Source organism: Arachis hypogaea, chromosome 14 (assembly GCF_003086295.3).
Source record: "Arachis hypogaea cultivar Tifrunner chromosome 14, arahy.Tifrunner.gnm2.J5K5, whole genome shotgun sequence".
NCBI lineage: Eukaryota > Viridiplantae > Streptophyta > Magnoliopsida > Fabales > Fabaceae > Arachis > Arachis hypogaea.
In genome coordinates, this window is record NC_092049.1 from 34,489,550 (window position 1) to 34,512,006 (window position 22,457).

At 40.3% G+C, this 22,457-nt stretch overlaps 1 non-coding gene across 1 annotated transcript; it reads right to left on the reverse strand.

The window, feature by feature from the left end:
- Positions 1–13,588: 13,588 nt before the first annotated feature.
- LOC112745231 (small nucleolar RNA R71) lies at positions 13,589–13,692 on the reverse strand. The gene has a single exon (XR_003173169.1). It is a non-coding gene; the product is annotated as a small nucleolar RNA R71 (small nucleolar RNA).
- Positions 13,693–22,457: the final 8,765 nt, after the last annotated feature.

Below are 22,457 nucleotides of genomic sequence, written 5' to 3' on the forward strand. Positions count from 1 at the left end.
CTTCCAATAATTTTGCAGAAATTCAATCAATCTCTTGGAAGAACTATGCATTATCATCAAAGGACACAAAGAAGGATACAAAAGCTATGGATGATGATGACAAAGAGAGAGCTAGAAGGCACCACCAAGAGGTTGTATTTTTACTTAATTCCATCTGCTTCGAAATGCTCTAAATTAGAAGTCTAATTGTACCCCTACTGATTAGTTTACGTTGTTTGCTTTCTGGTTGTCTACTGTCTTTTTAGTGTCAAATAAGTGTTTTAGCCTAAGTGTCTACTTCTTTTTCATCTGCTTAAATGTATGCTTTGTCTTCTTTACTTTCTATTGAATAAGAGAAAATGTTGAAACAAAAAAAGTGAAAGTGTCCACTGTGGTAGGAACTGGAATAAGAATCGGTGGTGGTATATGTTTGATCAGTTAGCAAGCTCAATAATAAAGCTGAAGGGGTAGAATGTCTCTTTTAGTATGAACTTAGCTTCTATTTGTGGACTTTTATTGAATAAATATCCTTGGAAGAAAAGAAAGAGTAAGAAAGAAGGAAGAAAAGCCAAAAGTTGGCAACAAAAATGAAAGAAACAAAGAATAAAGCTAGACACCAATAGCTTGGACCTTAAGAACACATGCCTGTGGTGTCTTTGTACTAGGATCTGCTTGGATGATTAGGTTCTAAGGTGTGTTTCAACACTTGGTAACTTGGGTTAACTAACTCGGGATTATCAACCAAAAGTCCACTATCAAGAGCAACTTAGGTACAAGGCATTTAGTGACCCAAAGAGGTGTTGGGCACCAATGTTCTTAAGAAGAATTGTGAGCCAAGTGTCTGTGGTGAATATGTGTTGATTGAAAATTGAGCTAAAAAACTGCAGCAACACATGTCACTGAGCTACAATTGAGAAACAAGTTTCTGAAGCAAAAGAAAGAAAGAAAAATAAGGATCAATAAAGCATAAGGTTTCATATCAGCAACTCTGTTAGCACATAGAGGGACATTTCACACCTGGAACCTTATAAGAATTTAGCTGCATTCTTGTCTGCATAAAATCCCATGATTCAAATTCAATTATCTGTTGATAAGGACATATATGCTTATCTGTTTTCATTCCTTTTTCTCATGTTTTGTTGCTTGCTTGGGGACAAGCAAGATTTAAGTTTGGTGTTGTGATGACAAGTCATCTTAGGCTAGTTTCACAAGCCTTTTTCATTAGTTTTACTTAGTTTTCATGCATTTCTTAGGTAATAAGTAAGTGTTTGGATGAGAAATTCATGCTTGTCTTGATTCAATCAAACATTGTTAATTTTATACATTTTTATGACATTTTCTGCAAGATTTAGTTGATGTTTTGAAAGATGCAAAATCTTGTGATTATGTCAAGGATTTGATGAGTTTGTTTGGTTGATGATAGGTAAAAAGAAGCAGAGGAAGAGCAAAGAAGAAAAGAAGGAGAGGCCAATGTTGGATCCAACGTTGTCCCATCAACGTTGAAGGCAATGTCCTGGAAGAAGAAAACATGGGTGCCAATGTAATACCCAGTCTAACCGAAATTAATTAAATAATAAGTTAAATAGGAGCGAATATGGTTGGAAGATTTGGCAATTGGAATTTGATAATTTAAATATGATATTTGGATTCAGTGAATTTTTCCGAGTCGGAAAACATAGTTTTCTGCGTAAAAGCGCGCAGTATAATTTTGACCGGCAGTACCGGCTGAGATTTGTCTGGTACTATAGCTGAGAAAATTGATTATGAGTAAATGAGATTAAGAAATGAGGAATTATAATTAGGGAAGGTATAAATATTTAAAGTGCAATTTAGAGCGCTAATCTTAAAGGTTTTGGCCCAAAATTGGGCCAACGGACAAAAATAAGTGAACCGAGCCTAAGTGGGCCCAAGACCCAACATATATAAACATTAGTTATGAGTATTTCAGCTTATTTTACCCTACAAAGAAGGGTTGGGACGCTGAAATTGAGAAGAGAGAAGAGAAGAGAGAAAACCTAACTCTCTTTGGTCTTCAAACCACCATAACTTGAGCTACGGAGCTCCGATTGACGAGCCGTTTGCGGTCACGCGTTACTCTTCTCAACCTCTACAATTATATCTAAGTTTTGTGGTGAGTATTCTATTCATCTCTGCCCAGTTTTCGAAATTCTCCACTGTTACATATTTTTGGGTAGTTAGTGTTGAAATCTTGTGATTTTGGGTGTTTAGGGATACTCCAACATGGATTCTAAGTGGGTTCTATCTCTACTTCATATGGGCTGAGGTAAGATGTGCTCAAACCCTTGTGATTTGTTATTTTTATGAGCCCTAGGTTGATGTATGTATGCGATATTGGTTATGTTAGTGTATTTGGTGATGTTGGTGCACAATTGGGAGATTGGTATTGCTTGAGGAGCTTTGGTGAGGCTTGGAGCTAAGGTTGGTGAAGACTCCCAAAGAAGAGGCTCAATTGGTTTGGCTACAAGAGGTACGGTTTAAGTTTCATTTAAGTACCGTGTGTTGTGATGAGAATTCCTAGGCTAGATACCCCTAGGATTAAGTTTGGATTGTGTAAATGGTTGGTGCTAATATGCATAGTTGGTATGTAATGTGAATTAATGATTGGGTTGAGAATTGTGTAGCCTTGTATGCTTGGTGTATTGAGAATTTGATGTACTGGGTAATGAGTATTGATTTGTGGTTTATGCATTTAAATTGGGAAATTGGGCCGGAGGCCGTGAATTTTGGGCCGGAGGCCAGAAGAAGGTAAGAAAGGTAAGTGATGTGTGCATTGGATGAATTTCCGGTAATGAATATATGAATGATTGGGTTGGTTATTGAATAATAAGGTTTGAGGAGTTGAAGTGTGGAATTTGATAAATTTGGGTGAAATTATATAGATGAGGTATGTTTGGTTTTGGTTGAGACATATTATGTGGTCATATATGTGATTATGACTATTGATGCCTTGATGGTATGATGATGCATTAGAGATGTGTATGTTGTGATATATGCTTGAGGAATGATTAAGGTTTATTTGTGGGTGAAACCACGTGATAGTGAGTATGATATTGATTATGTATAATGATGGTTGATTGGAAATAGTGTTGTTGAAATTTGGCATGAGGAAGAGTGTGTGATATGTAAATGTGTTTGAGTTTGAAAAAGTGTCAATGTGTGAGTTGAGGAGGCTTGATGTTGATTTTAGTATATTTTGATTGATTTCAAAGAAAGGGATGAAATTGGCATGTTTTGGTTGATTTTGAAAAGAGTTGAAAATGGCTTGTTTTGAAAATGGCACCTTGTGGTTTTGTATGAAAACATGGTTTTTGGGCATATTTTGACGGGACATAACTTGGACTACGGACCTCCGTTTTCTGCCAAATCTGTTTAGAAATGAAATTGGATCCGGGATGTCCATGCCGTTCAAAGAACGGGTGAAAAATGATTTAAAATGAGGAAGTTATGACCGTCGGAAGATTGGGGGTTGAATCTGTAAATTTTGCAGCTTTTAACTTAGAAAATTTTTAGCAGAACGACCCTACGCGCGTAGGCGCACTTGGCACGTGCGCGCCGTTCTTCCAGAAAGCACCATCCACGCGTGCGCGGGCGCGTCGATGCGCTGCACCATATGCCCAGCTATTTTCCAGAGAGTTGTGCCAGAGTTGTACCAGTTTTGTGCCTGGGCGCAAGAGCACCCACGCGTACGCGTGGTTGACGCTTGTGCGCCGTTTGGATATTTTTCAACCCGCGCGTTCGCGCGTATGACGCTTGCGCGTCGATGAGTTTTTGGCCATCCGCGCGTGCGCGTGGAGTGCGCGTACGCGTGGCCCTGTTTTCATGCCAAAGATGGTTTTTGAGTTTTTAAAGCCAAATCTCATACTTCTAAGCCTCCGATCTCATCCCTTATGTATTAAATCATTATGATATGCCTAGCAATGAGATAGGAGCTAGGGGATGTGGTAACTTGCGAGTGAAGCAAGGGGAAAAGTTATGATCAATGATGATCAAAGATGATTATATGAGATATGGAGGGTGACGGTGGGAGTACCGTGTATGCCATGAGCCGAAGGGCTATATTTGTTGATAAATGGCTGGTTCTTGATTGAACCATGGGCCAGATGGCTGAGTTATTGCCGGGTTATGGCAAAGCCATTATTGTTTATGGCTGAGTATAAATGCATATATGATTAATGAATGAATGTGTTACACGGATAACAATGAAAAAGGTTGAAATGTGATGTGTGACCCCGGGTAGTAGGCAGTGGTGTTGTCCACTTGCTCCGGGTATGAGACGGGAAAGGATGTTTATGATAAATGAGTTTAATTATGGAGTTTTGAATACATGTATGTTTTGAGATCCTGGGTAGTAGCAAGGGTTGTGGTTTGTCCCGCTTGCTCCAGGTTAATGTTTGAGATTTGATAACAGTGATGATTGCTTCTAAACTGAACGAATGTATGTGTTGAGATCCTGGGTAGTAGCAAGGGTTGTGGTTCGTCCCACTTGCTCCAGGAGAGAGATTGAGACCCTGGGTAGTAGCAAGGGTTGTGGTTCGTCCCACTTGCTCCAGGTCAGAGATTGTGACGCCTGGGTAGTAGCGGCAGTAGTGGTGAATCCACTCGCTTCAGGTTGAGCTTGTAAACACCCGCCTGGGTAGTAGCCACAGTAGTGGTTATTCCACTGGCTCTGGGTTGAGCGGGTAGTAGCAAGAGGGTTGTAGCTCAAGCCTACTTGCTCCGCAATGGGTGTTTCTGTCCAATGGTTAGCTACCAGGACATGTCGGGTTGGCTATATAACCGACAGATGATATCATCAGCCATAGGGCAGGCATTCATCATTTGCATATGTTTGAATTGTTTGGGTTTGCCATTTGTTTTGGATTTCTACTTCATATATGCCATGTTACCTGACTATATGTTACTTGTTCTACTTGTACCATATTTGTGTATTACTTGCCTGTATTGCTTGTGTTTGTACAACTGAGAGGCCCCTCATGCTGGTGTCGGTGGGTGTTGAGGGCTGTTCTTGATGATATGAATTGATGATGTGATTGCATGATGATGATGATTATTGAATGAGATAACTGGAGCTCCCTGGGTAGACGCAGTGATATGGTTTCACTAGCTCCAGGTGAGTGTATGATGTATTGATATAGAATTGTTGAGGCAGAACAACTGGTGATGGTTTTGTTTATAATTTTGAGTCTGATTCGTGGAAGAGTCAGCGAGTTGGGAAACATGTGAAACATGAATTAGATTTAGCACTCCCTTATGACAGTTGCCTATTCATGGATTAGCGAGAATCTAAGATGAATAATTGGTGAAGAAGCTTAGGATGCTTAGTGAGTTTTTATTACAGTGCATTGTATTTATTTGGCACTTTTACCGTACTGGGAACCCATGGCCCGGGGTTCTCATTCCGTATATATCTCTTGTTTTTCAGATACAGGTCCAGGTGCTCAGAAGTGAGTTGTGGGTCGTCTGAGAGACGGCGAAGATCTTTATTTCCTCTACTTTGTGCTTTGATTAGAATCTCTCCACCTTTGTTTTGGAAAGACTATATTATGTATTGAACTCTTTGAATTTGCCTATAGAGACTCTCATGTTTCCTTCGGAAGAGATTAGGATATACTGTTGTCAACTACTTTCATACTGTACCCTAGCTGGCCTAAACTTCGCGGGTCGCGACTAGTGGCTATTTACTTATGTTATATATATCTATCTGTTATCTATCTCTTAATCTCCTCTACGCCTTGTCCGTATAACGTTTTCGGCTTCGCGGTTTATCTTTTGTTGTCGAAACGTGAGTGATACGTCTTCGCGATTTTATTTCTACTCTTTTCAGGCTTCTCGATTAATACTCCTTTCGAAAGTACCTATATTTATTTATTAAAAATCCTCCTGAGAGTCGTACCACCGTAATATCATTGACTTATGACTCGAGCAAAAGGATTTGCATATTAGGGTGTTACAGCCAATGTTGGAGGAAACATTGGTGAACCAACGTTACCTCCAACTTCCTTGAAAATGTTCATTTCTGGAGCTAAAGTGAAAAATTTCTTAATCCACGCATAAGCATGAGTCACGCGTACGCGTGAATTGGCGAAATTGACCATTCACGTGTACGTGTGGGTCACGCGTACGCGTGACCAAGCTAACGTTGGAGGGAACGTTGGTGATCAAACGCTGACTCCAACGTGCTCGATGAGAAGCCCAGAATTTGGAATTGAGAAACTTGAATCGACGTGCACGCGTCTATGATGCGTACGCATGGAATCGAAAAATGGCAATGCACGCGTAAACGTAGTGTACGCGCACGCGTGGATGAGCGAACGTTAGTGCACCAACGTTGAGTCAAACGTTGCTAGCAGCAACCAGAATTCATTTTTTATGGAACGTTTGAGCTCAAAGTTTTCACACAAACGTTGCCACCAACGTTAAGGCCCAACTCAATTCCAAATGGCACCATGTAAGCTCATAAATGTTGAATGAACTAACAGCCAAGGTCAACGTTAGCTAGAGTGATTCCTCCCTGCTTCAATCAAGGCCAAGGCCCACATCCAAGTACACTGAAGACCCAATTGAAGAAGAGAAGAAGACTATACATAGAAGAATGTTTGAAGATAAAAGGGGTCAGGAGGCTAGTTTTAGAGAGTCAGGCTTGAGTGGTAGTAGGAGTAGGCGTAGGAGTAGGAGTAGGATAGAAGGCTTTGGTAGAAAGCTTAGCTTAGAATTTCTTTTTCTTTTCTGCACTTTTTACATTTGAGTTGTATTGAATTTAGTTCAGCTTTATGCAATTTCAATTTCTACACTTCTCTTCTATAATTGTCTTTTCTGAAATTTTTCATTTTCGTTCACACTGAGATTGATTTACTTTCATGCAATTTAAATTTCCTGCAAGTGTTCTTAGAGCAATGATCAATTGAACCCCACTTCATTAGGGGAGGAGCTCTATTATAATTCACATGATTGAGTGAACTTCTTCTTCTTCTCAATCCGCTTGGGTATCTATAGGATATCCTCTGTTTTGATTGCAATTCATTCACTCCGAAAGGGGGTTTGAATCTATTGAATGCTTGTGTGAGCCTCGGAAGGAGAATCATGGGCATTAGAATTGGGGGTCTATCCTTCACAACTCTCTTGATCAACACTATTCAGGAGGAATTGAGATCTTGAGAGTTAGTATGGCTTATGGATGAGATAAAATGCTTAACCTCTTCTCAAGACAATTAGGTCAAGGAATTGGCAAGATTAATTGTGATTAGAGAGATTGGATTGCCAAGGAATTGGGATCTAATCAATTACAATCCGCCAAAGATCTACTCATATGATTAAGAAAGGAGTTGAGACCCATTTGATTCATTGTGAATTATGATATCTCCAATCCCTAATGAAATTTTCTTTTTGTTAATTGTCCTTGAGTTCACTTTAAGTACTTTGGTTTACTGCCTCCTTAATTTCCCTGCACCCAAAGCCCTTTACATTTCCTGCAATATATTTTTCATCCAGTTTAAGTTTCTTGCCATTTAAGTTTCTGCCAATTTACTTTCAGCAATTTACGATTCTTGCAATTTACATTCTGTTTGATCAAATTTTACTCAATTCATCAATATTCGCTTAACTAGACATATCACCTCACTAAAGTTGCTTGATCCATCAATCCCTGTGGGATCGACCTCACTTTTGTGAGTTTTACTACTTGATGCGACCCGGTATACTTTCTGGTTAGTTTGTGTGGAATCGATTTTCCCTTATCAAATTGCTCGGGATAATCCTTTCGCATCCCGGACTCCAACTCCCAAGTATGCTCTTCAACTCCTGCTCGCTCCCAAGTAACCTTAACCAATGAGACTTCCTTTCCTCGCAGCTTCTTCACACGAGTGTCATCGATCCTCATTGGCGTTACTTGGAAAGTTAAGTTTTCCCTCAACTCAACCAACTCAGGCTCTAACACATAAGCCGCATCTGACGTGTACTTGCGGAGCTATGACACGTGGAATACGTCATACAGATTAGACAGATGAGGTGGCAAAGCAACTTGATACGCCACAGGCCCGAATCTCTTCAAAATCTCAAACGGTCCTATATATCTTGGGTTCAACTTCTTGCTTTTGATTGCTCTTCCAATCCCCGTTGTCTGTGTAACCCTAAAGAATACGTGCTCTCCCACTTCAAACTCTAACGGTTTCCTTCTCTGATCTGCATAACTCTTTTGTTGACTCTGGGCAATTAGAATCCATGTACGAATCTTCCTAATGATCTCAGTAGTCTCTGCTATTAAATCAGGACCCAAAACACTTACTTCACCAGATTCATACCAACAAAGTGGAGACTGGCACTTCCGTCCATAGAAGGCCTCATATGGAGCCATCCCTATGCTCGCATGAAAGCTGTTTTTATACGCAAACTCCACCAATGGCATGTAACGATCCCAACTTCTGGGTTGATCCAACACACATGCTCTCAGCATATCTTCTAATGTCTGAATAGTCCTTTCCGACTGTCCATCAGTTTACGGATAATATGCGGTACTGAGACATAGCTTCGTACCGAAAGCTCTTTGAAAAGCTCCCCAAAACCTTGAAGTGAATTGGGAATCACGGTCCGATACTATGCTCGACGGCACACCTTGCAACCTTACTATGTCCCTTATATACAACCTTGCTAACTCCTCCATAGAACAGTTCACTCGAATAGGCAGAAAATGAGCGGATTTGGTTAAGCAATCCACGATCACCCAAATCGCATCAAATTCCAACCTAGTCCTCGGTAAACCGGTCACAAAGTCCATTGCAATTCCTTCCCACTTCCACTGAGGAATCTCAAGTGGCTGTAACATTCACTTTCTGGCATGTCAGTCACTTGGCTACCACTGTTGCTACATCACCTTTCATCCAAGGCCACCAGAACATCTTCTTTAAGTCATAATACATCTTCGTGCTTCTGGGATGAATAGAAAACCTACTGTTTTGAGCTTCTAACAATAAGTCCTGCCTTAAACTCCCAATATCTGGTATACAAATCCTCCTCTTATATCTCCACAACCCTTCCTCATCCTTAGTGAATTCTCCAAGCCTCTTCTCACCAACTGGTTGAAACAATTGCTGAAGCTTCTGCTCATCTTGCTGAGCCCTTTGTATTTCTGATGTAAACGTGCTTGAGATCTGTAACTAGTTCAAACAAGCTCTTCCGGAAACTTCACCAATATCCAGCTTAAGATCCACAAACTTATCCACTAGCTCTTCTTCCTTGATTCTTGATGAGCGGATAATTTATACGCTTTTTGGCATTGTTTTTAGTATGTTTTTAGTAGGATCTAGTTACTTTTAGGGATGTTTTCATTAGTTTTTATGTTAAATTCACATTTCTGGACTTTACTATGAGTTTGTGTGTTTTTCTGTGATTTCAGGTATTTTCTGACTGAAATTGAGGGACTTGAGCAGAAATCAGATTCAGAGGTTGAAGAAGGACTGCTGATGCTGTTGGATTCTGACCTCCCTGCACTCAAAGTGGATTTTCTAGAGCTACAGAACTCGAAATGGAGCGCTTCCAATTGCGTTGGAAAGTAGACATCCAGGACTTTCCAGCAATATATAATAGTTCATACTTTGGCCAAGAATAGATGACGTAAACTGGCGTTCAACGCCAGCTTTCTGCCCAAATCTGGCGTCCAGCGCCAGAAAAGGATCCAAAACCACAGTTGAACGCCCAAACTGGCACAAAAGCTGGCGTTCAACTCCAAGAAGGACCTCTACATGTGCAACACTCAAGCTCAGCCCAAGCACACACCAAGTGGGCCCCGAAAGTGGATTTATGCATCAATTACTTACTTCTGTAAACCCTAGTAGCTAGTTTATTATAAATAGGAACTTTTACTATTGTATTAGGCATCTTTGATCAGTTGTATGCTATCTTAGATCACGTTTGAGGCCTGGCCTACTTATGTATTTTTAACGGTAGAGTTTCTACACTCCATAGATTAAGGTGTGGAGCTCTGCTATTCCTCAAAGATTAATGCAAAGTACTACTGTTTTCTATTCAATTCATCTTATTTCGCTTCTAAGATATTCATTCATACTTCAATCTGAATGTGATGAACGTGACAATCATCATCATTCCCTATGAACGCGTGCCTGACAACCACTTCCGTTCTACCTTAGACTGAATGAGTATCTCTTAGATCTCCTAACTAGAATCTTCGTGGTGTAAGCTAGAATGATGGCGGCATTCAAGAGAATCCGGAAGGTCTAAACCTTGTCTGTGGTATTCCGAGTAGGATTCAATGAATGAATGAATGTGACGAGCTCCAAACTCGCGATTGCGGGGCATTAGTGACAGACGCAAAAGGATAGTAAATCCTATTCCAACATGATCGAGAACCGACAGATGAATAGCCGTGCCGTGACAGGGTGCGTTGACCATTTTCACTGAGAGGATAAGATGAAGCCATTGACAAGGGTGATGCCTCCAGACAATTAGCCGTGCCGTGACAGGGCATTTGGATCATTTTCTCGAGAGAAGACTGAAAGTAGCCATTGACAATGGTGATGTATCACATAAAGCTAGCCATGGAAAGGAGCAAGACTGACTGGATGAAGATAGCAGAAAAGCAGAGGTTCAGAGGAACGAAAAGCATCTCCATTCGCTTATCTGAAATTCCTACCGATGAATTACATAAGTACCTCTATCCCTATTCTATTATTTAATTTCGAAAACTCCATAACCATTTGATATCCGCCTGACTGAGATTTACAAGGTGACCATAGCTTGCTTCATACCGACAATCTCCGTGGGATTCGACCCTTACTCACGTAAGGTATTACTTGGACAACCCAGTGCACTTGCTGGTTAGTTATGCGAAGTTGTGAAGATATGTTTAGACCATGGTCCTGTGCATCCGTTTCTGGTGCCATTGCCAGGGAATCAATTTCGAACAACAATTCACAACCTGAGTAGCAATTTCGCATACCAAGTTTTTGGCGCCGTTGCCGGGGAATCAATTTCGAACAACAATTCAGAACCCGAGTAGCAATTTCACATACCAAGTTTTTGGCGCCGTTGCCGGGGATTGTTTGAGTTTTCGGCAAGCTTTTGGTCCGGTAACATCAGTGCCAAGTTTGGATCCGGCAACAGCACCAAGTTTTTGGCGCCGTTGCTGGGGATTGTTCGAGTTTGGACAACTGACGGTTCATCTTGTTGCTCAGATTAGGTAACTTTCTTTTCGTTTTCTTTTCAAAAATTTTTCAAAAATCTTTCAAAACTTTCTCATCTGTTTTCGAAAAAAAAAATGTTTTCAAAAATATAAATTTATTTAAAATTTTTTAAGAATGAATTCTAGTGTTTCATGATGATTTGTTGAAGCCTGGCTGACTGTAAGCCATGTCTAATTTTTGGACTGGGGTTTCAACTTACCATCACAAATGAAGAGATTCTCACACACTTAGTTGCTCTATACATGAAAAGTATCCATATCTGCTGAAGCTTGGCTGGCCATTGGCCATGTCTAGTGTTTTGGACTGGAGCTTTCATTGAAAGCTTGGCTGGCTAGTGAGCCATGTCTAATTCCTGGACTGAAACTTTAGACTAACATGGCAAGATTCCTGGAATTCATATTAAAAAAATTTTGGAATCCTTATTTTTCTTTTTCATATAATTTTCGAAAAAAAATCTAAAAAAATTAGAAAATCATAAAAATCAAAAATTATTTTTTTATTTCTTGTTTGAGTCATGAGTCATATCATAAGTTTTGTGTCATTTGCATATGCATCTTGCATTTTTCGAAAATTTCATGCATTCATGGTGTTCTTCATGATCTTCAAGTTGTTCTTGGTAAGTCTTCTTGTTTGATCTTTGCATTTGCATGTTTTGTGTCTTTTCTTGTTTTTCATATGCATTCTTGAATTCTTAGTGTCTAAGCATTAAAGAATTCTAAGTTTGGTGTCTTGCATGTTTTCTTTGCATTAAAATTTTTTTCAAAAATATGTTCTTGATGTTCATCTTGACATTCATAGTGTTCTTGGTGTTCATCTTGACATTCATAGCATTCTTGCATGCATTCATTGTTTTGAACCATAACTTTCATGCATTGCATCATTTTTCTTGTTTTTCTCTCTCTTCATTAAAAATTCAAAAATAAAAAAAATATCTTTCCCTTTTTCTCTCTCATCAAATTCGAAAATTTGAGTTGACTTTTTCAAAAAAATTTTTAAAATCAAGTTGTTTCTTATGAGTCAAATCAAATTTTCAATTTGAAAATCTTATCTTTTTCAAAATCTTTTTCAAAAATTAAATCTTTTTCATTTTTCTTAGTTATTTTCGAAAATTCCAAAAATATTTTTCAAAAATCTTTTTCTTATTTTTATATCAAATTTTCGAAAATAACATAATCAATTAATGTTTTGATTCAAAAATTTCAAGTTTGTTACTTACTTGTTAAGAAAGATTCAAACTTTAAGTTCTAGAATCATATCTTGTGATTTCTTGTGAATCAAGTCATTAATTATGATTTTAAAAATCAAATCTTTTTCAAAAACTAATTTCAATCATATATTTTCAAAAATATCTTCTTATCTTATCTTTTTCAAAAATTTGATTTCAAAATATCTTTTCTAACTTCCTAACTTCTTATCTTTTCAAAATTTGTTTCAACTAACTAACTAACTTTTTGTTTGTTCCTTAACTTTTTCAAAACTACCTAACTAAATCTCTCTCTCTAATTTTCGAAAATATCTTCCCTCTTTTTCAAAAATTTCTTTTTTTATTAACTAATTATTTTTATTTTTGATTTTAAAATTTTTCGAAAAAAAAATACTAACCTTCTTCAAAAACTATTTTCGAAAATCACTAACTCTTTTTCAAAAATTATTTTCGAAAATTCTCCCTCTCCCATCTTATTCTATTTATTTATTTATTTACTAACATCTCATCTCACATCTCTGCCCTCCTCACAGTTGTGTTTCTTTCTTTACATCACATTCTTTGTCTCCCTCTTTTCTTCCACTCACAAAGGGATCCCTATACTGTGGTATAAAAGATCTCTATTATTATTGTTTTTCTGTGCCCTCTTCTTTGTCATATGAGCAGGAGCAAGGACATGAACATTCTTGTTGAAGCAGATCCAGAATCTGAAAGGACTCTGAAGAGAAAATTAAGAGAAGCTAAATTACAACAAACCAGCAAGCACCTGTCAGAAATTTTCGAACAGGAAGAGGAGATGGCAACCGAAAATAATAATAATGCAAGGAGAATGCTTGGTGACTTTACTGCACCTAATTCCAATTTACATGGAAGAAGCATCTCCATTCCTGCCATTGGAGCAAACAACTTTGAGCTGAAACCTCAATTAGTTTCTCTGATGCAGCAGAACTGCAAGTTTCATGGACTTCCATCTGAAGATCCTTTTTAGTTCTTAACTGAATTCTTGCAGATATGTGATACTGTTAAGACTAATAGAGTAGATCCTGAAGTCTACAGGCTCATGCTTTTCCCTTTTGCTGTAAGAGACAGAGCTAGAGTGTGGTTAGATTCTCAACCCAAGGATAGCCTAAACTCTTGGGATAAGCTGGTCAAGGCTTTCTTAGCCAAGTTCTTTCCTCCTCAAAAGTTGAGCAAGCTCAGAGTGGATGTTCAAACCTTCAGACAGAAAGAAGGTGAATCCCTCTATGAAGCTTGGGAGAGATACAAAGGACTGACCAAAAAGTGTCCTTCTGACATGCTTTCAGAATGGACCATCCTGGATATATTCTATGATGGTTTATCTGAGTTATCAAAGATGTCATTGGATACTTCTGCAGGTGGATCCATTCACCTAAAGAAAACGCCTGCAGAAGCTCAAGAATTCATTGACATGGTTGCAAATAACCAATTCATGTACACTTCTGAAAGGAATCCTGTGAATAATGGGACGCCTATGAAGAAGGGAGTTCTTGAGATTGACATTCTGAATGCCATATTGGCTCAGAACAAAATATTGACTCAGCAAGTCAATATGATTTCTCAGAGTCTGAATGGAATGCAAGCTGCATCCAACAGTACTCAAGAGGCTTCTTATGCAGAAGAAGCTTATGATCCTGAAAACCCTGCAATAGCAGAGGTGAATTATTTAGGTGAACCTTATGGAAACACCTATAACTCATCATGGAGAAATCACCCAAATTTCTCATGGAAGGATCAAAAGCCTCAACAAGGCTTTAACAATGGTGGAAGAAACATGTTTAACAATAATAAACCTTTTCCATCATCCACTCAGCAACAGACAGAGAACTCTGAACAAAATACTTCTAAATTAGCAAACTTAGTCTCTGATCTGTCTAAGGCCACTGTGAGTTTCATGAATGAAACAAGGTCTTCCATTAGAAATTTGGAAGCACAAGTGGGCCAGCTGAGTAAAAGAATCACTGAAATCCCTCCTAGTACTCTCCCAAGCAATACAGAAGAGAATCCAAAAGGAGAGTGCAAGGCCATTGACATAAGCACCATGGCCGAACCTGTAAGGGAAGGAGAGGACGTGAATCCCAAGGAGGAAGACCTCCTGGGACGTCCAGTGATCAATAAGGAGCTTCCCTCTGAGGAACCAAAGGAATCTGAGACTCATCTAGAGACCATAGAGATTCCATTGAACCTCCTTATGCCATTCATGAGCTCTGATGAGTGTTCCTCTTTTGAAGAGAATGAGGATGTTACTGAAGAGCAAACAGCCAAGTTTCCTGGTGCAATCATGAAGATGAATGCCAAATTATTTGGCATTGATACTTGGGAAGTTGAACCTCCCTTGTTCATCAATGAACTAAGTGATCTGGATCAACTGACATTGCCTCAGAAGAGACAGGATCCTGGAAAGTTCATAATACCTTGTACCATAGGCACCATGATCTTTAAGGCCCTGTGTGACCTTGGTTCAGGAATAAACCTCATGCCCCTCTCTGTAATAGAGAAACTGGGAATCTATGGGGTGCAAGCTGCTAAAATCTCATTAGAGATGGCAGACAATTCAAGAAAATAGGCATATGGACAAGTAGAGGACGTGTTAGTAAAGGTTGAAGGCCTTTACATCCCTGCTGATTTCATAGTCCTGGATACTGGAAAGGAAGAGGATGAATCCATCATCCTAGGAAGACCTTTCCTGGCCACAGCAAGAGCTGTGATTGATGTTGACAGAGGTGAACTAGTCCTTCAATGGAATGAGGACTCCCTTGTGTTTAAAACTCAAGGATCTCCCTCTGCAACCATGGAGAGGAAGCATGAAAAGCTTCTCTCAAAGCAGAGTCAACCCAAGCCCCCACAGTCAAACTCTAAGTTTGGTGTTGGAGAGTTTCAACAATGCTCTGAACATCTGTGAGGCTCCATGAGAGCCCACTGTCAAGCTATTGACATTAAAGAAGCGCTTATTGGGAGGCAACCCAATTTTTATTTATCTAACAATATTTTTCTTAGTTATATGTCTTTATAGGTTCATGATTATGTGGAGTCACAAAATGAATATAAAAATTGAAAACGGAATCAAAAACAGCAGAAGAAAAATCACACCCTGGAGGAGCATCTGCCTGGCGTTCAACGCCAGAACAGAGCATGGTTCTGGCGCTGAACGCCCAAAATGGGCAGCATCCTGGTGCTGAATGCCCAGAACAAGCATGGTTCTGGCGTTCAACGCCAGAAATGGCAACAAATGGGCGTTGAACGCCCAAAATGGGCACCAACCTGGCGCTGAACGCCCAGAGTTGTGTGCAAAGGCATTTTACATGCCTAATGGGTGCAGGGATGTAAATCCTTGACACCTCAGGATCTGTGGACCCCACAGGATCATCTCAGGATCTGTGGACCCCACAGGATCCCCACCTACCTCATCATCTCTCTTTCCATTCATGATCATCCCTTCTGTTTTCCATTTACCACTCACATCCATACACTCACTACCTTCAAAATTCAACATCTCTCTCCCACCCAATCCCACCCATATGGCCGAATACACACATCCATCCATCTCCTCCATATCTTCTTCTTCTTCTTCTATTCTTTCTTCTTTTGCTCGAGGGCGAGCAACATTCTAAGTTTGGTGTGGTAAAAGCATAACTTTTTTATTTTTTCCATAACCGTTGATGGCACCTAAAGCCAGAGAAACCTCTAGAAAGAGGAAAGGGAAGATAAAAGCTTCCATCATGGGTCTATAGCTCAGTGGTAGAACATTTGACTGCAAATCAAGAGATCCCTGAGATACCTCAGGGGATACATTTTCTCTCACACAATTATTGGAAGCAACTAAGGGTGGAACATCAAGAGCACTCCATCATGCTCCATGAAATAAGAGAAGATCAAAAAGCAATGAGGGAGGAGCAACAAAGACAAGGAAGAGACATAGAAGAGCTCAAGGACATCATTGGTTCCTCAAGAAGGAAACGCCACCATCACTAAGGTGGATTCATTCCTTGTTCTTATTTCTTCTGTTTTTCGTTTTCTATGTTGTGTGCTTATCTATGTTTGTGTCTTCATTACATGATCATTAGTAGTTAGTAACTGTGTCTTAAAGTTATAAATGTCCTATGAATCCATCACCTCTCTTAAATAAAAACTGTTTTAATTCAAAAGAACAAGAAGTACATGAGTTTTGAATTTATCCTTGAACTTAGTTTAATTATATTGATGTGGTGACAATGCTTCTTGTTTTCTGAATGAATGCTTGAACAGTGCATATATCTTTTGAAGTTGTTGTTTAAGAATGTTAAATATGTTGGCTCTTGAAAGAATGATGACTAGGAGACATGTTATTTGATAATCTAAAAAATCATAAAAATGATTCTTGAAGCAAGAAAAAGCAACAAAGAACAAAGCTTGCAGAAAAATAAAATAAAATAAAAATCGGCAAAAAAAAAATAGAAAGAAAAAAAAAAGAAAAAGAAAAAGAAAAAGCAAGCAGAAAAAGCCAATAACCCTTAAAACCAAAAGGCAAGGGTAATAAAAAGGATCCCAAGGCTTTGAGCATCAGTGGATAGGAGGGCCTAAAGGAATAAAATCCTGGTGTAAGCGGCTAAACCAAGCTGTCCCTAACCATGTGCTTGTGGCGTGTAGGTGTTAAGTGAAAACTTGAGACTGAGCGGTTAAAGTCAAGGTCCAAAGCAAAAAAAAAGAGTGTACTTAAGAACCCTGGACACCTCTAATTGGGGACTTTAGCAAAGCTGAGTCACAATCTGAAAAGGTTCACCCAAATTATGTGTCTGTGGCATTTATGTATCCGGTGGTAATACTGGAAAACAAAGTGCTTAGGGCCACGGCCAAGACTCATAAAGAAGCCGTGTTCAAGAATCATCATACTGAACTAGGAGAATCAATAACACTATCTGAACTCTGAGTTCCTATAGATGCCAATCATTTTGAACCTCAATGGATAGAGTGAGATGCCAAAACTATTCAAGAGGCAAAAAGCTATAAGTCCCGCTCATTTGATTGGAGCTATGTTTCATTGATAGTTTAGAATTTATAGTATATTCTCTTCTTTTTATCCTATTTGATTTTCAGGTGCTTGGGGACAAGCAACAATTTAAGTTTGGTGTTGTGATGAGCGGATAATTTATACGCTTTTTGGCATTGTTTTTAGTATGTTTTTAGTAGGATCTAGTTACTTTTAGGGATGTTTTCATTAGTTTTTATGTTAAATTCACATTTCTGGACTTTACTATGAGTTTGTGTGTTTTTCTGTGATTTTAGGTATTTTCTGACTGAAATTGAGGAACTTGAGCAGAAATCAGATTCAGAGGTTGAAGAAGGACTGCTGATGCTGTTGGATTCTGACCTCCCTGCACTCAAAGTGGATTTTTTGGAGCTACAGAACTCGAAATGGCGCGCTTCCAATTGCGTTGGAAAGTATACATCCAGGGCTTTCCAGCAATATATTATAGTCCATACTTTGGCCAAGAATAGATGATGTAAACTGGCGTTCAACGCCAGCTTTCTGCCCAAATCTGGCGTCCAGCGCCAGAAAAGGATCCAAAACCAGAGTTGAACGCCCAAACTGGCACAAAAACTGGCGTTCAACTCCAAGAAGGACCTCTACACGTACAACACTCAAGCTCAGCCCAAGCACACACCAAGTGGGCCCCGAAAGTGGATTTATGCATCAATTACTTACTTCTGTAAACCCTAGTAGCTAGTTTATTATAAATAGGACCTTTTACTATTGTATTAGGCATCTTTGATCAGTTGTATGCTATCTTAGATCACGTTTGAGGGCTGGCCTCTCGGCCATGCCTGGACTTTCACTTATGTATTTTTAACGGTAGAGTTTCTACACTCCATAGATTAAGGTGTGGAGCTCTGCCGTTCCTCAAAGATTAATGCAAAGTACTACTGTTTTCTATTCAATTCATCTTGTTTCGCTTCTAAGATATTCATTCGTACTTCAATCTGAATGTGATGAACGTGACAATCATCATCATTCCCTATGAACGCATGCCTGACAACCACTTCCGTTCTACCTTAGACTGAATGAGTATCTCTTAGATCTCCTAACCAGAATCTTCGTGGTGTAAGCTAGAATGATGGCGGCATTCAAGAGAATCCGGAAGGTCTAAACCTTGTCTGTGGTATTCCGAGTAGGATTCAATGAATGAATGACTGTGACGAGCTCCAAACTCGCGATTGCGGGGCGTTAGTGACAGATGCAAAAGGATAGTAAATCCTATTCCAGCATGATCGAGAACCGACAGATGAATAGCCGTGCCGTGACAGGGTGCGTTGACCATTTTCACTGAGAGGATAAGATGAAGCCATTGACAAGGGTGATGCCTCCAGACGATTAGCCGTGCCGTGACAGGGCATTGGATCATTTTCCCGAGAGATGACCGAAAGTAGCCGTTGACAATGGTGATGTATCACATAAAGCCAGCCATGGAAAGGAGCAAGACTGATTGGATGAAGATAGCAGGAAAGCAGAGGTTCAGAGGAACGAAAAGCATCTCCATTCGCTTATCTGAAATTCCTACCGATGAATTACATAAGTACCTCTATCCCTATTCTATTATTTAATTTTTGAAAACTCCATAACCATTTGATATCCACCTGACTGAGATTTACAAGGTGACCATAGCTTGCTTCATACCGACAATCTCCGTGGAATTCGACCCTTACTCACGTAAGGTATTACTTGGACGACCCAGTGCACTTGCTGGTTAGTTATGCGAAGTTATGAAGATATGTTTAGACCATGGTCCTGTGCACCCGTTTTTGGTGCCATTGCCAGGGAATCAATTTCGAACAATAATTCACAACCCGAGTAGCAATTTCGCATACCAATTCTCATCCAAGCAATTGTTAAAGATTTCCGACTCAAAGCGTCTGCTACCACATTTGCCTTTCCAAGGTGATAGCTCAACTCGAAATCATAATCTTTAAGCAAATCCATCCACCTTCTCTGACGCATGTTAAGCTCTTTCTGATCAAAGATGTACTTTAGACTCTTATGATCAGAAAAGACGCTAAATTTCACTCCGTACAAGTGGTGTCTCCAAATCATTCAATGCAAACACAATCATCGCTAATTCCAAGTCATGAGTGGGGTAATTCACCTCATGCGGTCTCAGCTGACGCGATGCGTAAGCCACCATATTCCGATGTTGCATCAACACGCAACCCAAACCCTTCAAGGAAGCATCACAATATACTTCAAATGGTTCATGCGGTTCCGACAAGATTAGAACAAGTGCTGAAGTTAACTTCTGCTTCAAAGTCTAAAAATCTCTTCACACTCCGACGTCCACACAAAAGGCACTTCTTTCCTTGTCAATTTCGTCATCGGTAGCGCAATCCGGGTGAATCCTTCGATAAATCTCCGGTAATATCCGGCTAAACCCAAGATGCTTCTGACTTCTGTCACTGTCATTGGTCTTTCCCATTCCATCACCGCTTCTACCTTAGAAGGATCTACAGCTATTCCTCCTTTGCTCACCACGTGGCCTAAGAACTTTACTTCCTCCTTCCAAAACTCGAACTTTGACAACTTAGCATACAACTTCTGCTCCTTTAAGATTTGCAACACAATCCTTAAATGTTCCTCATGCTCCTTCGCCGTCTTAGAATAAGCCAAAATGTCGTCTATGAAAACCACCACGAATTTGTCCAAAAAGGGACGAAAGACTCTGTTCATGTAATCCATGAAAACAGCAGGTGTATTTGTTAACCCAAAGGACATTACCGCAAACTCGTAGTGTCCATAGCGCGTCCTAAACGCAGTCTTAGAGATATCATCCTCTTTCACCCTTATTTGATGGTAACCGAATCTAAAGTCAATCTTAGAAAACACACCAACTCCTTGCAACTGATCCATCAAGTCATCTATCCTTGGCAGCGGGTACTTATTCTTCACAGTCACTTTGTTCAACTGTCGATAATCCACGCACAATCGCATTCCTCCATCTTTCTTCTTTACTAATAAAACTGGTGCTCCCCACGGTGATACACTCGATCGAATGAACCTCTTGTTCAGAAGCTCTTCCAGCTGAGTCTTTGATTCTGCCAGCTCTATCAGAGCCATTCTATACGGTATAATCGACACTGATCCGGCTCCTGGTACCAATTCAATCGCAAATTCAATTTCCCTTTGAGGTGGAAACTCAGGGATATCTTCCCGGAATACCTCAGGAAAATCTCTAACCACCGGTATTTGATCCAAGTTCTGGGCATCACCCAATGCATTAGCAGCTAACAGGATATAACCCTGACACTCTTTCCCACTACAATGCACCATTACAGAGTTCAGGTAATACCCCGTAGCTACCACTGCTCCATTCTCTCCCTCCGGCATAAACCGAATTGTCCGTTCAAAGCAATCCAACAAAACCCGATTCTTCGACAACCAATCAAACCCCAAATCATCTCTAGCCCCACCATTGGTAAACAGATCAAATCATGCACAAAGTCTCTACCCTCCAGCTTGAAACCTACTTGTCTACAACCTGACCTAGTTATAACTGTCTGATGCGGAGTATGTACCTGCAGATCAAATGGTAACTCTGACACTTTCAAGCCTAATTCCTCAACTTTAGCAAATGAAATAAACGAATGCGAAGCTCCAGTATCATATAATGCAATTAATGTTTTATCACCAATTAGACATATACCTCTCATCAACGGATCCGCCTTGGAAGCATCCTTGGCATTCACAGCAAAGACTCGCCTCTGGTGCTGACGTTGACCTGCACTTTGGTTCTTCCCACGTGTGCAATCCCTCGCAAAATGACTAGGCAAGCCACAATTGAAGCACCCACCTATACCAATCTTGCAAGACTCATATGGATGAAAACGTCCACAACAATCACAAGCTAAATCCGAAGAACTCTTACTCTGATTTCCTCTCCCTTTGCCACACAGAATCTGATCATGGGTGTTCTTTCTAAAGCCTCCTTGGCCTTGAGGCGCATATCCTCCTCTCTTGAAGCTTTGCCCTCTAGGATGAAAATACTTGCTACGCCCCCGACTAGAGCTCCCTCCATGAGTTTCCTTGGACGAAGCTACCGTCTTGGCATACTCTTCCACCACTCTCGCCTTGTTCACCAAGTCGGAGAAGACACGGATCTCCATAGGCACCACAACAGACATAATGCTATCCTTTAAACCCCTCTAGTACTTAATGCACTTCCAGCTTTCGTAAGTCTCCGGGGCACCTTGACATACCCTAGAAAACCTACAGAGCTCCTCAAACTTGTTGGTGTAGTCCGCCACAGATAGGGAACCTTGTTTCAGCTGCATTAGTTTCATCTCCTTTGCTTCCTTTGCAGACTTAGGGAAATATTTCTTATAAAAGGCCATTTGGTACCTCCCACGGAATGTCGGCGTTCTGAAGCTGTAGCAAGCGATACTCTGCTTGCCACCAGGGATGGGCCTCTCTCGCTAGCTGATAAGCGGCAAACTCGACATATTGATTGATGGGAACATGCTGCGCCTGTAAAGCACGCTCCATAGCCTAAAACCAGTGGTCCGCTTCAGTAGGATTAGTGGATCTTCGGAAAGTTGGCGGATGAACCTTGAAGAACGTCGCCAAGGTCATCGGAATACCACCCGTGTTATCGCCGTTTCCCTCAGCATTGTCATTAGTGTTCCCTCCACCGTTCCCATTGCCATTTCCATTCCTGGGTGGTTGGCTTAATCTCTGCACAGCTTGCAGAGTCGCAGCAGCATTAGCTTCCATAGTGTTTGCAAGGTTTGCCATAGCTGCCATGAACTCGGCATGGTTGTCAGCTGGTTGCTCATTCCTACTTTCTCATGTACGCGTTTGACCTCGTCCGCGAGTGGCCATGTAGGGTTCCTGTCTACACCAAACAATCGATGCCAAGGTGATCAGTCTCAATATCAAAAGCCTAGTGCGTCAATGATCCCAAACAGGCACTCACAAACAAGCATGCTATGCAATATCAAGCAGATAACCGAATAGCATCAAAGAAAAGACACACAGAGTATGCAATGAAGCACAATCGGTCCATCCCTCAAGCTCATGA